General features: G+C 34.9%; 1 long non-coding RNA gene across 2 annotated transcripts in view; it reads right to left on the bottom strand.

Moving 5' to 3' along the window:
* Positions 1-4,915: 4,915 nt before the first annotated feature.
* Positions 4,916-12,331, bottom strand: part of LOC128660447 (uncharacterized) — a 75,428-nt gene continuing 68,012 nt past the window's right edge. For both annotated transcript variants that reach the window (XR_008402532.1, XR_008402533.1), the window contains exon 3: positions 4,916-5,295. This is a non-coding gene — a long non-coding RNA (uncharacterized LOC128660447). The remainder of the gene's footprint in view (positions 5,296-12,331) is intronic.

Below are 12,331 nucleotides of genomic sequence, written 5' to 3'. Positions count from 1 at the left end.
GGCTTTCAAGAGTTAGTCCACAACCACAAATTTAACAAGCAGTCTCTGCTTCTTATCCTATGTGACAGACAAACCATCTCAAACTCACTTATTCTGAGTGATTGACAGGCCCTGCTTTCTTGCAATCGATTGCCCAAGAAAAGGGGGCAGAATTGAATAAGAGAGCTTGTCTGCAGTCTTAAATTTTGCCAAGTGGCAATTGCAGGTGGACAGGTTCTCTGCTTGAGAACTTGTCTTCCTGCAGCTTGATACATTTTCCTGTTAGACATGCTAGTATCAATCTAGATATAATGGTTAAAAAGAAAAGAGGTTATCCTGCCTCTAGGTTAATTTGTTTTATATAATTTCATCGGCTGTGGGGGCAAGATGTGTCTTTGCCTGTGTAAATAAAAACCCTAGCACCATCCCTGCATATGTAAACTCCATGCAGTTTCTGCATAGATGAACTGTACGGTTTACCTTGGCTTTTGCTGTTTTGGGGGCTGTGGGGAACAATCTCTTGATAAAATGACAGGGTAGGCAGAGAAACGGATGAACCACACTGTGCAGCAGCAGCCACAAGCTATTACTGAATCCTTAGACTTTTCTTAAAAAAAAGTCTCCATTTTAAAAAAAAAATCTATTTTTCATACAAGAATACTTTACTCATTTTACAAAATTGTCTTCCCTTTAATGTGTTTCTAGTAGTCCATTTTATCTGCTAGAGTATATTTATTTGGCTGCAAACAGCTCCTTTGCATTCATTGTGTTATTTTAAATAGCTGCTTTGCCGGTAGAAACCACCACCTAATCTATATAAACATTGGACAATAGCAATAATTAATCTCTAAGTGGGGGTAGGAAAGAGAGATTTTTTTTATCTGAAGTAGCTGGTTGTGCTCATTTAACCTTCAACTATAATTAGCATTAAAATACCTAACTATTAGCCTTTATGTTTAGACATAGATAACATTAGAAGGTCTGCTTTAACTGCAGGTTCAGCCTATTTAGGGCTAGATTACGAGTGGGGCGGTAGTTTGCACATCCGCTCACGTGTTAACCCCTCTCCACTTCTGCTTTCTGCAGGTGTCGGGTAGCACACGTATTACAAGTTAAAACACACTAACCCGATGTGAAAAAAGTCAAAATTAGAATATTGCAACCTTATTAACATATTCCCCCATAGACTTCAAAGGAGCCCGAAAAGTAGAAAAAGAAAAACACCCAACATGTTGCGCACCCAATCACATTTTCTCAAGTGTGCTAAACGGACATGAAATATGAATATTTCAAATTCCAATGTTCTTCACATAGCAAAATATGTTCTTTTTATTCATAAATATATATTTTTATATATATTCTGCTTTCTTGGTAAAATATATAGCTATACCAATATAAGACTAAAAGTGAAAGAGAATGATAGAAGTAAGATATTTGTGTCTGTGTAAATATAGCTTGAAGCAGACACAATGTGACTGTTTTATATAAATTGTATATAAAAATCTGGTGAAAGTACACGTTAAGCATTAAGTATATTCATGTTCACTTATTTGTTTACTGGTATATATATTTATATGTCTATTATGTTAACTATGTACGCAGTTCAGGCTGCCTTTGTAAACTCATCTTTTCATTCATCCATTTTGGATAGTTACTTGCCTGTTTATAGATATGTCCTTTAGCTGCTGGTAGTTAAATGATTTGATGAATTTATTTTAAAGGGGCAGAGGATTGCCCTATAAAAACACACCTAGTAACTAGGAATGTATTTTGGGAAGTATTTGAAAAAACAAGTGTAGTCATTCAGAGTTTTTAATGTACCAGGGAGGTCCCAAGGTGCAAATCATTCCTTCTCCTCCTCTTGTTTTCAAAGTCCCAATGTTTCCTTAGCAGTAGGGTATTTTAGTGAGTACAAAAAAAGCCCTTGTAGTAGCACAAACTTGAAAAAATAATATAATTATAGTATCCATAAAATGTAACAAAGCATCATTTTGGAATTACTCCCATAATATTGCATAAAACACTGATTGACACCACCATAAGGTGGTGCTGTAAATGCCTGTAACCTAACCTTGTAACTGTTCATAGAACAACTCACTACAATTATCCCCTACAATCAAATTTTCCTATTGTGTCCAAATGGTTTCATCTATACAGACCTGCCCACAAGGGCATTTTACCATATATATTACAAAACTAGTTTGACATATGTAGTAACCATGCATATTATACTTCATACCTTTCTCTGGATGATAAAACAAACAGATACCTTAACCAAATTACTGCAACAGGAATGTTTTAAACACAGGAAACAACCCTTATTTTAAGAGGTTATGTATAATTTATTCCCATCAACAGCAGTGCCTTTATCAGTCCTAACTAGCATATCTTTCAAATGCTTACTCCTCCTGTATGTTGGCATTGAAGGTATTTGGAAATTTAGGAATATCAGGATTGTACATTTTAAGTATATTCCAATGTCGTCTAATCATATGCTGAATTTCATGACTCCGACTCATATCATTACACTCACAGGGCCACATTACAAATGGAGCCTTACTTATTGCTCCCGCTCATGCGCTAACTTCGCTAGAAGTAAGGTTTGTGCACATGTTGGGTACTGCTCGTATTACAAGTTGAAAGTAAAAAATGTTTGCATATGTGCTAACCCGATACCTGCAAAAAGGCGAACTTTGAATATTGCAACCTTGTTAACGTATTACTCCATTGAAGTCAATGGAGCAAAAAAGTGGGGGAAAAACCTAACACCCTACTCGAGTGCAAACCCGATCGCATTTTGTCAAGTGCATTAAACGACATAAACATATGAATATTTTACATTCCAATGTTCTTCACATAGCAGAATATGTTCTATTTATTTATAAATACATATTTTAACATACTGTATTTCAGATGGTATTTTGGTACAATATGTACTGTATCTTTACCTATATACAGTATATAGATGGTTTTATATATATATATATATATATATATATATATAGTTATAGATATAGACAGATATATATAGAAATATCTATTTATAAATACTTACAACATATTCCCCTATGTGAAGTACATTAGAATGTGAAATAATTACAGTAAATACACAGTATAACACTTTATTAAATATGAATATTGCATAAATATGATTGTACATGTTTTCAGCTACTTCAATGCACTTATATATATATGCCTATATATGTATACATATCTATGTATATATATATATACTGTATATGTCTGTAAATACATATAGACATTTATATGTACATACATATGCATCTTTAGACATCTATAAGTATGTGTCTCAACACCTGAAACCGCATATCTTTGGGCCCTTATAACTTTTTTGTGCAATATTTTTTTTAATAATTGATTTTAGATAGTGTAATTATGAGTGTAAATTACTTTGTAATGTATTTTTGATGTGTTTTGTGCAACTTTTTTGTTTTGCAAAACAGTTATTCAGAGCTCTGAGGACGCGCTAATGATTCTATCATAAATCATGATTGCGCTCTCATGTTTGTGTCTACTTTCAATTTGTAATACGCTTTTGCGAGTAACTGTTAGCGCGCCAATTGTAATCTGGCCCACAGTGTTTAGTAATATTGCTATCTAACTTGATCATATTTTACGTCCTTACTGTATCTGACTCATTTATCAAAGATGATGGTAATTTTTTTTTAAAATTTGAGTCACTGTTTAACGACTGATAAATTGATTCTTTTTAGTCTTGATGTTGATTAAGAGGTGTAATAACAAAATGTTACTTTGTTACATTTTGTGGATACAATAAATATATTCTGTTTTCAAGTTTGTGCTGCTACATGGACTTTTTAGTTCACTATATTGAGTTTTTGCAGTAGCCCTGAGTAGCGTGCACTGTCTGTTAACCTTCTGGACTGAGTATCCTTGATAAAGCATTTTAATGAGTACATCAGCTGTGATGGCATATTTTTGGTTATGGTCTCCTAGGTATTATATATTTTTTGAGCTCTATAAAGGCACCAAAACTATTCAGTATGTAGTTTAATTTCCTAGCAAGTGCATGTGATTGGTGTTTACACTCTCCTTTAAAAGATTTATTACATTAAAGCTGTGTGCTGGCTGCCAGCAATTGGAATACCCAGAATGCCTGAATACGCATTTTTGTTATAAACTCTATCCAAGCTGTGAGTTGTTTATCTCTTTAAAGTTAAACTTCTAAGATTAAACATTGTTGAGCAGCCTCTGTTTTTTGCTTTATGTCCTTCAATAGAAGATTGGACTGACAACTTATTCTGCTGATATACAGCTATTTTCCCTCTATCTCCAGATTTTGTTTGAGAAGGACTACACTATCAGTAGAGTAAAAAATAATTAATGTTGTAGCATTAAAGGGACAATAAAGTAAAAACTTTAATGATTCATGCAATTTTAAACAGCCTTCTAATTTACTTATGTTAACTAATTTGCTTTGTTCTCTAGTTATCCTTTGTTAAAAAAAAAAACAAATGATACCAAAAGAACAAAGCACATTGGCAATTACTGTACTTTCATGATGGCCTGGATGTGACACCTATAACTGCAATACCTGTATTCCATTGTGTGTTCATTTTTACTTACTATATGTACACATATTAACTTTATGTCTGTAATGTACGTGGACAATTTTGCCTTTCTTGTTGTAAAATACCTAAACTTTAATAAAAATGTAATTTAAAAAAAAAAAAAGTAAACTGGAACATTGTTTAACATTGCATGCTTTACCTGAATCATAAAAGAAAACAGTTTGGGTTCTATGTCCCTTTAAATGTAACAATCAGTATTTCTATGGTGTTACAAAATGCTATACATTGGCACTGGCATAAGCAAGTCACTTAGTATTCTAATGCTACAATACTATTCACAAAGAATAAAACATTCACAGCCTTAACTGAATTATCTAATTTAAAGGAAATTTTAATTTCAAAAAGTAAATGTTTACACTCAAATTAAATGATAACAATTATTCTTTTTTTTTATATATGTGGTGATCATATAGTCACTTTGTGATATGATAATTGTTTTATGAAAAATGAAAAATATAATGTTAGTAAATCTGTAAATTATTTCTTGTAAGAAAACATAATAGGGTTGGTAACAATGGGGACAGCAAACTAATCTTCTGTCTCAGGCATAGCATTTGGTCTACTGTAATCAGAATATTAATCATAATCAACGTCACGTGCTTGATTTTCTAGAAAAGTAATGGGAGCCTAGACATTGGCTTCTTTATTGCAAATTGTACATTTGATTGATGGTATGTTTAGGGTTTCCAACTTTTCTGAGCGTCTGAAACAAGATAAAAGCACAATTGTAATAGTGTTAATATATATTTTTTATTACTTTATAGAACCAAAAAAATTATTGTATATCCAATTAGCACATATAGGCAAGTATCCCCAGTGGTGTCGCTAAGAGGAGTATACAATTGTACCTCCCTTGTGCCCCCCAATCATGAAGTTGCTAATTCCCTGTGCATACGCTGTTGTCATAGTAACTGGCAGATAGGCAGGGTTACAGACTAGCACTTGCAGCAAGGGTGGAATGTCAGAAGACAATCAGGCCCCTGAGATTTAGAAGACTCCTCCCCTTAATTTAGTGCACATCATTTGCACCTTAAAGGGACACTCAATCAAAATTAAACTTTCATTATTCAGATAGAGCATACCATTTTAAACAACTTTCCCAATTACTTCCATTAACAAAATGTGCACATTCTTTTAATATTTAAACGTTTTGAGTTACCAGCTCCTACAGAGCATGTGCAAGAATAAGTGTGTATGCATTTGTGAATGGCTGATGTCTGTCACATGGTACGTGTATGCATTTGTGAATGGCTGATGGCTGTCACATGGTACAGAGGGAGTGGAAATAGACAACTTTTAAAATTGTCAGAAAAAAAAATCTACTACTCATTTGAAGTTCAGACTAAGTGCTATTGCATTGTCTTGTTATCTTGCATTTGTTGATTATGCAAATCTACTGTGTTGACTGGTTCTTTAACCACATATCCTCTAAGCAGTGAAGTTATAGGGAGGGGGACATAGCAGGGTACAGAGGAAGGCACAGTTATGGAGCAGTTTGGAAGGTTAGTTTCCCTTTTATTGGTGCAAGTTAAATTAAGGGCTAGATTACTAGTGGAGCGCTATTTTGATCTCCTGCTCGTGCGTTAACTTCCTTAGAGGAAAGCTTTTTGTGCACATTAGTTTGAGCTTGTATTACGAGTTGAAAGTAAGAAGTGGTCACCAACAAAATATGGCTACCGCGTTAATGTATTCTCCCCATAGAAATCAATGGAGAGTGCAAACTGGAAAAAAACTAACACCTATTATCACGTGCTAACCCGACATGAATTTTTAAAATATCACAGTCAAATGTTCTTCACATACTAAACTAAGTACATTTTATTGTAAATATATATATAATACCTATAAATCTATTCCTATTCCTATGTATTTTATATTAACAGTATCAGATATATATAGAAATATACATTTAATAAAAAAAGTACATTATGTGGAGAATATGGAAATGTAAAATATACTTAAAGCGCTTTGGGGTTCGTAACTTAGGACTAACGTGGTCAGGTTAGCACACTTGAAGAATTGCTATCTTCATTGCCCTTTTTGAATTATTAAATATAAACTATTAAAAAATATTAATAAAAAAATATTAACATTATTATACATACAGTAAAATATTCTAAATAATCCATAGACTATATATATATATATATATATATATATATATATATATATATATATATATATATATATATATATATAAAGGAAGAAAAATATAGGATAGCTATATCCTCTCTTCCAAGGCAAGGGATTTCAGCACTCTTTTATTTCTACAAACAGGTAATAATTTATTTAAAATATATAATTTGATTCCTAATACATTGCCAGGTTTCTGTGTGATACATAAATAAATAAAGGATTATAACATGATGTTGTAGCCATCTACAAATGTATTGAAATATGTTTAACATTGTTGTGAGTGTGCAACGAAGTGAATAACGTTCTTCTGGTTCTTTTGACATTTTTAGATTTTTGTGCCTATGGAGCTTCTATAGCACTTGGTGGGCATGCGCAGTTGCACGACCAGGTCACTGGATGGCCAGGGTCATAACGATCATGGTTATGGCCGGGATATAAGGTGGTAAGATTTAATTACTTTTTTAATGGTCTGAGGAAGAAGTTAACCCCAAAACGTTACCTTTATTAAACAAATATTTTGCTAAATGAAAACTGGAGAGTGCCTGTCTGTCTTTGACATTTGTATTGAATTTGCAGTGCACCCTGGATGCTTGGATTAAGTTGAGGGAGTGCTGGTTCCTGGATTGCACTTTATATATACAGTATATATAAATATATATATATATATATATATATATATATATATATATATGTATAGATATATATAGTACCAAAAAAACATCAGATATATGTAGAAATATGTATTTATGATTAAAAAGAACATATTTTGCTATGTGAAGAACATTGGAATGTGAAATATTCATGTTTTCATGTTGGCTTAGCGCACTTGAGAATATCTGATCGGGTTTGCGCGTGAGTAAGGGTGTTAGGTTTTTGTCCCACTTTTCTTGCTCCATTGATTTCTATGGAGCAATACATTTAATATGGCCCCGATATCTAAAGTTTGGCTTTTTGCATGCATTGGTTAGCACGAGAACAAAAACTTTTTATTTTACCCGACGTGCAAAAAGCTTACCTTTTAGCAGAGTTAGCGCAAGAGCGTGATTAATAAATAGCTCTCCACTCATAATCTAGCCTGTTGTGTTTTATGCAACTTTTTTTTTTTATCCCCTTCCCTTTACACGAGATTGCACTTAAGTGGATGCGTTTACTTTCAACTCATAACACGCGCACCATTTCCATCACAAGCAAAAAGCAGAGAAAAACCGGATATCGCTCCCAACAAATTGCAAAAAATGTATTGGGAAAAAAACTTTCAGTATTACTATACAGGGAGTGCAGAATTATTAGGCAAGTTGTATTTTTGAGGATTAATTTTATTATTGAACAACAACCATGTTCTCAATGAACCCAAAAAACTCATTAATATCAAAGCTGAATAGTTTTAGAAGTAGTTTTTAGTTTGTTTTTAGTTATAGCTATTTTAGGGGGATATCTGTGTGTGCAGGTGACTATTACTGTGCATAATTATTAGGCAACTTAACAAAAAACAAATATATATCCATTTCAATTATTTATTTTTACCAGTGAAACCAATATAACATCTCAACATTCACAAATATACATTTCTGACATTCAAAAACAAAACAAAAACAAATCAGTGACCAATATAGCCACCTTTCTTTGCAAGGACACTCAAAAGCCTGCCATCCATGGATTCTGTCAGTGTTTTGATCTGTTCACCATCAACATTGCGTGCAGCAGCAACCACAGCCTCCCAGACACTGTTCAGAGAGGTGTACTGTTTTCCCTCCTTGTAAATCTCACATTTGATGATGGACCACAGGTTCTCAATGGGGTTCAGATCAGGTGAACAAGGAGGCCATGTCATTAGATTTTCTTCTTTTATACCCTTTCTTGCCAGCCACGCTGTGGAGTACTTGGACCCGTGTGATGGAGCATTGTCCTGCATGAAAATCATGTTTTTCTTGAAGGATGCAGACTTCTTCCTGTACCACTGCTTGAAGAAGGTGTCTTCCAGAAACTGGCAGTAGGACTGGGAGTTGAGCTTGACTCCATCCTCAACCCGAAAAGGCCCCACAAGCTCATCTTTGATGATACCAGCCCAAACCAGTACTCCACCTCCACCTTGCTGGCGTCTGAGTCGGACTGGAGCTCTCTGCCCTTTACCAATCCAGCCACGGGCCCATCCATCTGGCCCATCAAGACTCACTCTCATTTCATCAGTCCATAAAACCTTAGAAAAATCAGTCTTGAGATATTTCTTGGCCTAGTCTTGACGTTTCAGCTTGTGTGTCTTGTTCAGTGGTGGTCGTCTTTCAGCCTTTCTTACCTTGGCCATGTCTCTGAGTATTGCACACCTTGTGCTTTTGGGCACTCCAGTGATGTTGCAGCTCTGAAATATGGCCAAACTGGTGGCAAGTGGCATCTTGGCAGCTGCACGCTTGACTTTTCTCAGTTCATGGGCAGTTATTTTGCGCCTTGGTTTTTCCACATGCTTCTTGCGACCCTGTTGACTATTTTGAATGAAACGCTTGATTGTTCGATGATCACGCTTCAGAAGCTTTGCAATTTTAAGAGTGCTGCATCCCTCTGCAAGATATCTCACTATTTTGACTTTTCTGAGCCTGTCAAGTCCTTCTTTTGACCCATTTTGCCAAAGCAAAGGAAGTTGCCTAATAATTATGCACACCTGATATAGGGTGTTGATGTCATTAGACCACACCCCTTCTCATTACAGAGATGCACATCACCTAATATGCTTAATTGGTAGTAGGCTTTCAAGCCTATACAGCTTGGAGTAAGACAACATGCATAAAGAGGATGATGTGGTCAAAATACTCATTTGCCTAATAATTCTGCACTCCCAGTATGCAGCTGGCAGGAGACATTGGGGCTAACATTTCAGCAGCTCCCAAGCAAAGTGTCAATTTTACTGTAGACATTAGACGGCTCTCCTCCCATAAAAGCTCAACAGACAGTTGGGATTTTTCTTTGAAGGAAACCTGCATTAAAGCAGCTGAGCAACATGTAAATGGGAGTTGTCAAGGTTGAAAAAGTAAGTAAAAGCATAGAACTGTTACTAACCCCTTAAATGCCAGTAAAAGCCATTTTACTGCTTGCTGCATAGCTTCTTAATTTTGTTTTAGCTAATTTTCTTTATTTCAAACTGGATAATGCAGTATATATTTTTGTATTAGTGCATCCTACATAGTTCTAAACAAGCAAAACACTTATATGGTGAGATTTATCGAGCAGCGAATGCTGCTTTGTCCGCCCAAAGTTTCCGGCTTGCCGGAAACTTAAGTTAAGAAGCAGCAGTCATAAGACCACTGCTCCTTAACTTGTCCACCATCATACGATCAAGATGATTGACACCCCCTGCTAGCGACCGATTGGAAGCAAATGTGCAGGGGGCGGCATTGCACAAACTTTTCACAAGAAATGCTTGTGCAATGTTAAATTCCAACATCGTATGCTGTCGGCATTTAGTGATGTCGTGCGGACATGATTCGCTAGAGCGAATCATGTCCGCCCGGCATTTAATAAATCTAAAATAAAGGGGAGAGAAAGGTGCGCTAGGCCAAATCGATAACCAAACACCCCCTTAAAAAGACAAATATCCCTACAGTTGTCTAAAATAAGAGAGAAAATATACAGGTAATAAGGGAGGCGCTAAGAAAAGCCAAAGGTATCAAGCACTTAAAATTTAATAAAAACACATAAGCATACAATAACATATGTATAGGGGACGTCTCCCCAAAACGAAATACTAATAAATAAAAACTAAAATACTAAAAGATGCAATTGATAAAACTTCCACAGATTTAAAACCATATAATTTGTATAGAGCAGTCCCAATCAGTTTGTTTTAGTAGGGTCAGATAGAAATGTCTTTACTCCATATAAAATGTAACTGAGTCTGTGGTCAGCGTCTCACTAGTCAAATACCACCAAGCTGCCAAATTGATAGAGCAATAGCTGCCAAACAGTGTAAGTGGATAATATTATACTTGCAATTCCAAAGTTCTCTTACTGTGTAAGATATCACTTTAGCAGAACATTCAGCCGTGTACTTTACCAGATCCTTATCCGTGAAGTAGATGTCTTTTCCCCTTGCCCGGTATTCACCTCGAGCGGGGCCGACTGAAACTTTCCGGCGTCTGAACATCTTTCAGTGACGTCAGACGCCGGAAAGTTTCAGTCGGCCCCGCTCGAGGTGAATACCGGGCAAGGGGAAAAGACATCTACTTCACGGATAAGGATCTGGTAAAGTACACGGCTGAATGTTCTGCTAAAGTGATATCTTACACAGTAAGAGAACTTTGGAATTGCAAGTATAATATTATCCACTTACACTGTTTGGCAGCTATTGCTCTATCAATTTGGCAGCTTGGTGGTATTTGACTAGTGAGACGCTGACCACAGACTCAGTTACATTTTATATGGAGTAAAGACATTTCTATCTGACCCTACTAAAACAAACTGATTGGGACTGCTCTATACAAATTATATGGTTTTAAATCTGTGGAAGTTTTATCAATTGCATCTTTTAGTATTTTAGTTTTTATTTATTAGTATTTCGTTTTGGGGAGACGTCCCCTATACATATGTTATTGTATGCTTATGTGTTTTTATTAAATTTTAAGTGCTTGATACCTTTGGCTTTTCTTAGCGCCTCCCTTATTACCTGTATATTTAATAAATCTACCCCATCAAACCAAACAAACAGCACGTTTTCCACATATAATCCAGGAAAATGGCAACAGTCTATTTAACACTGGTTCATTCCAATATATTGCACTCCAGCACATTCCTTTACCACAATGACGCACACAATCCTCATTACTGACTTAAAGGGATATGAAACCCATATTTTTTTCTTTAATAAAAAAAAATTATGCAATTTTAAGCAGCTTTCTAATTTACTCCTATTATCAAATGTTCTTTGTTCTCTTGGTATCTTTATTTGAAAAGCAGGAATGTAAGGTTAGGAGTCAGCCCATTTTTGGTTCAGAACCCTGGGTAGCACTTGCTGATTGGTGGATAAATGTAGCCAAACCAAGAGAACAAAACTAATTATATAATAGAGGTAAATTGGAAAGCCGTTTAAAATTACATGGTCTAATTGAATCTTCAAAGTCACAAGCACCAATAAAAACATTTTCTAACACTAAACAGTCCTTCAAACTTAAACAATAGATAGATAGATAGATAGATAGATAGATAGATAGATAGATAGATAGATAGATAGATGGATAGATAGATGGATGGATGGGGATTAAGATGGATGGATGGATGGATGGATGGATGGAGATTAGGATAGATGGATAGAAATTAGGATAGATGGATAGATAGATAGATAGATAGATAGATAGATAGATAGATAGATAGATAGATAGATAGATAGATAGATAGATAGATAGATAGATAGATAGAGATTAGGTTATATAGATAGATAGACAGACAGATTAAATATATAGATTAGAAAATATATTTTTTTTCTTTCTTTTAACAAATTTAAATTGTATAGAACAATTGTTTCATCCCTGTACTATTCCATCGACACTAGTAGAAATCTGATCAAATAGATACAAAAGTGCATTGCTGCTTTGGAGATGATTGTAACTAGTGCATTTTCT

The sequence above is a fragment of the Bombina bombina genome, chromosome 5 (assembly GCF_027579735.1).
Source record: "Bombina bombina isolate aBomBom1 chromosome 5, aBomBom1.pri, whole genome shotgun sequence".
Lineage (NCBI taxonomy): Eukaryota > Metazoa > Chordata > Amphibia > Anura > Bombinatoridae > Bombina > Bombina bombina.
This window is presented reverse-complemented; position numbering and strand designations above follow the sequence as displayed.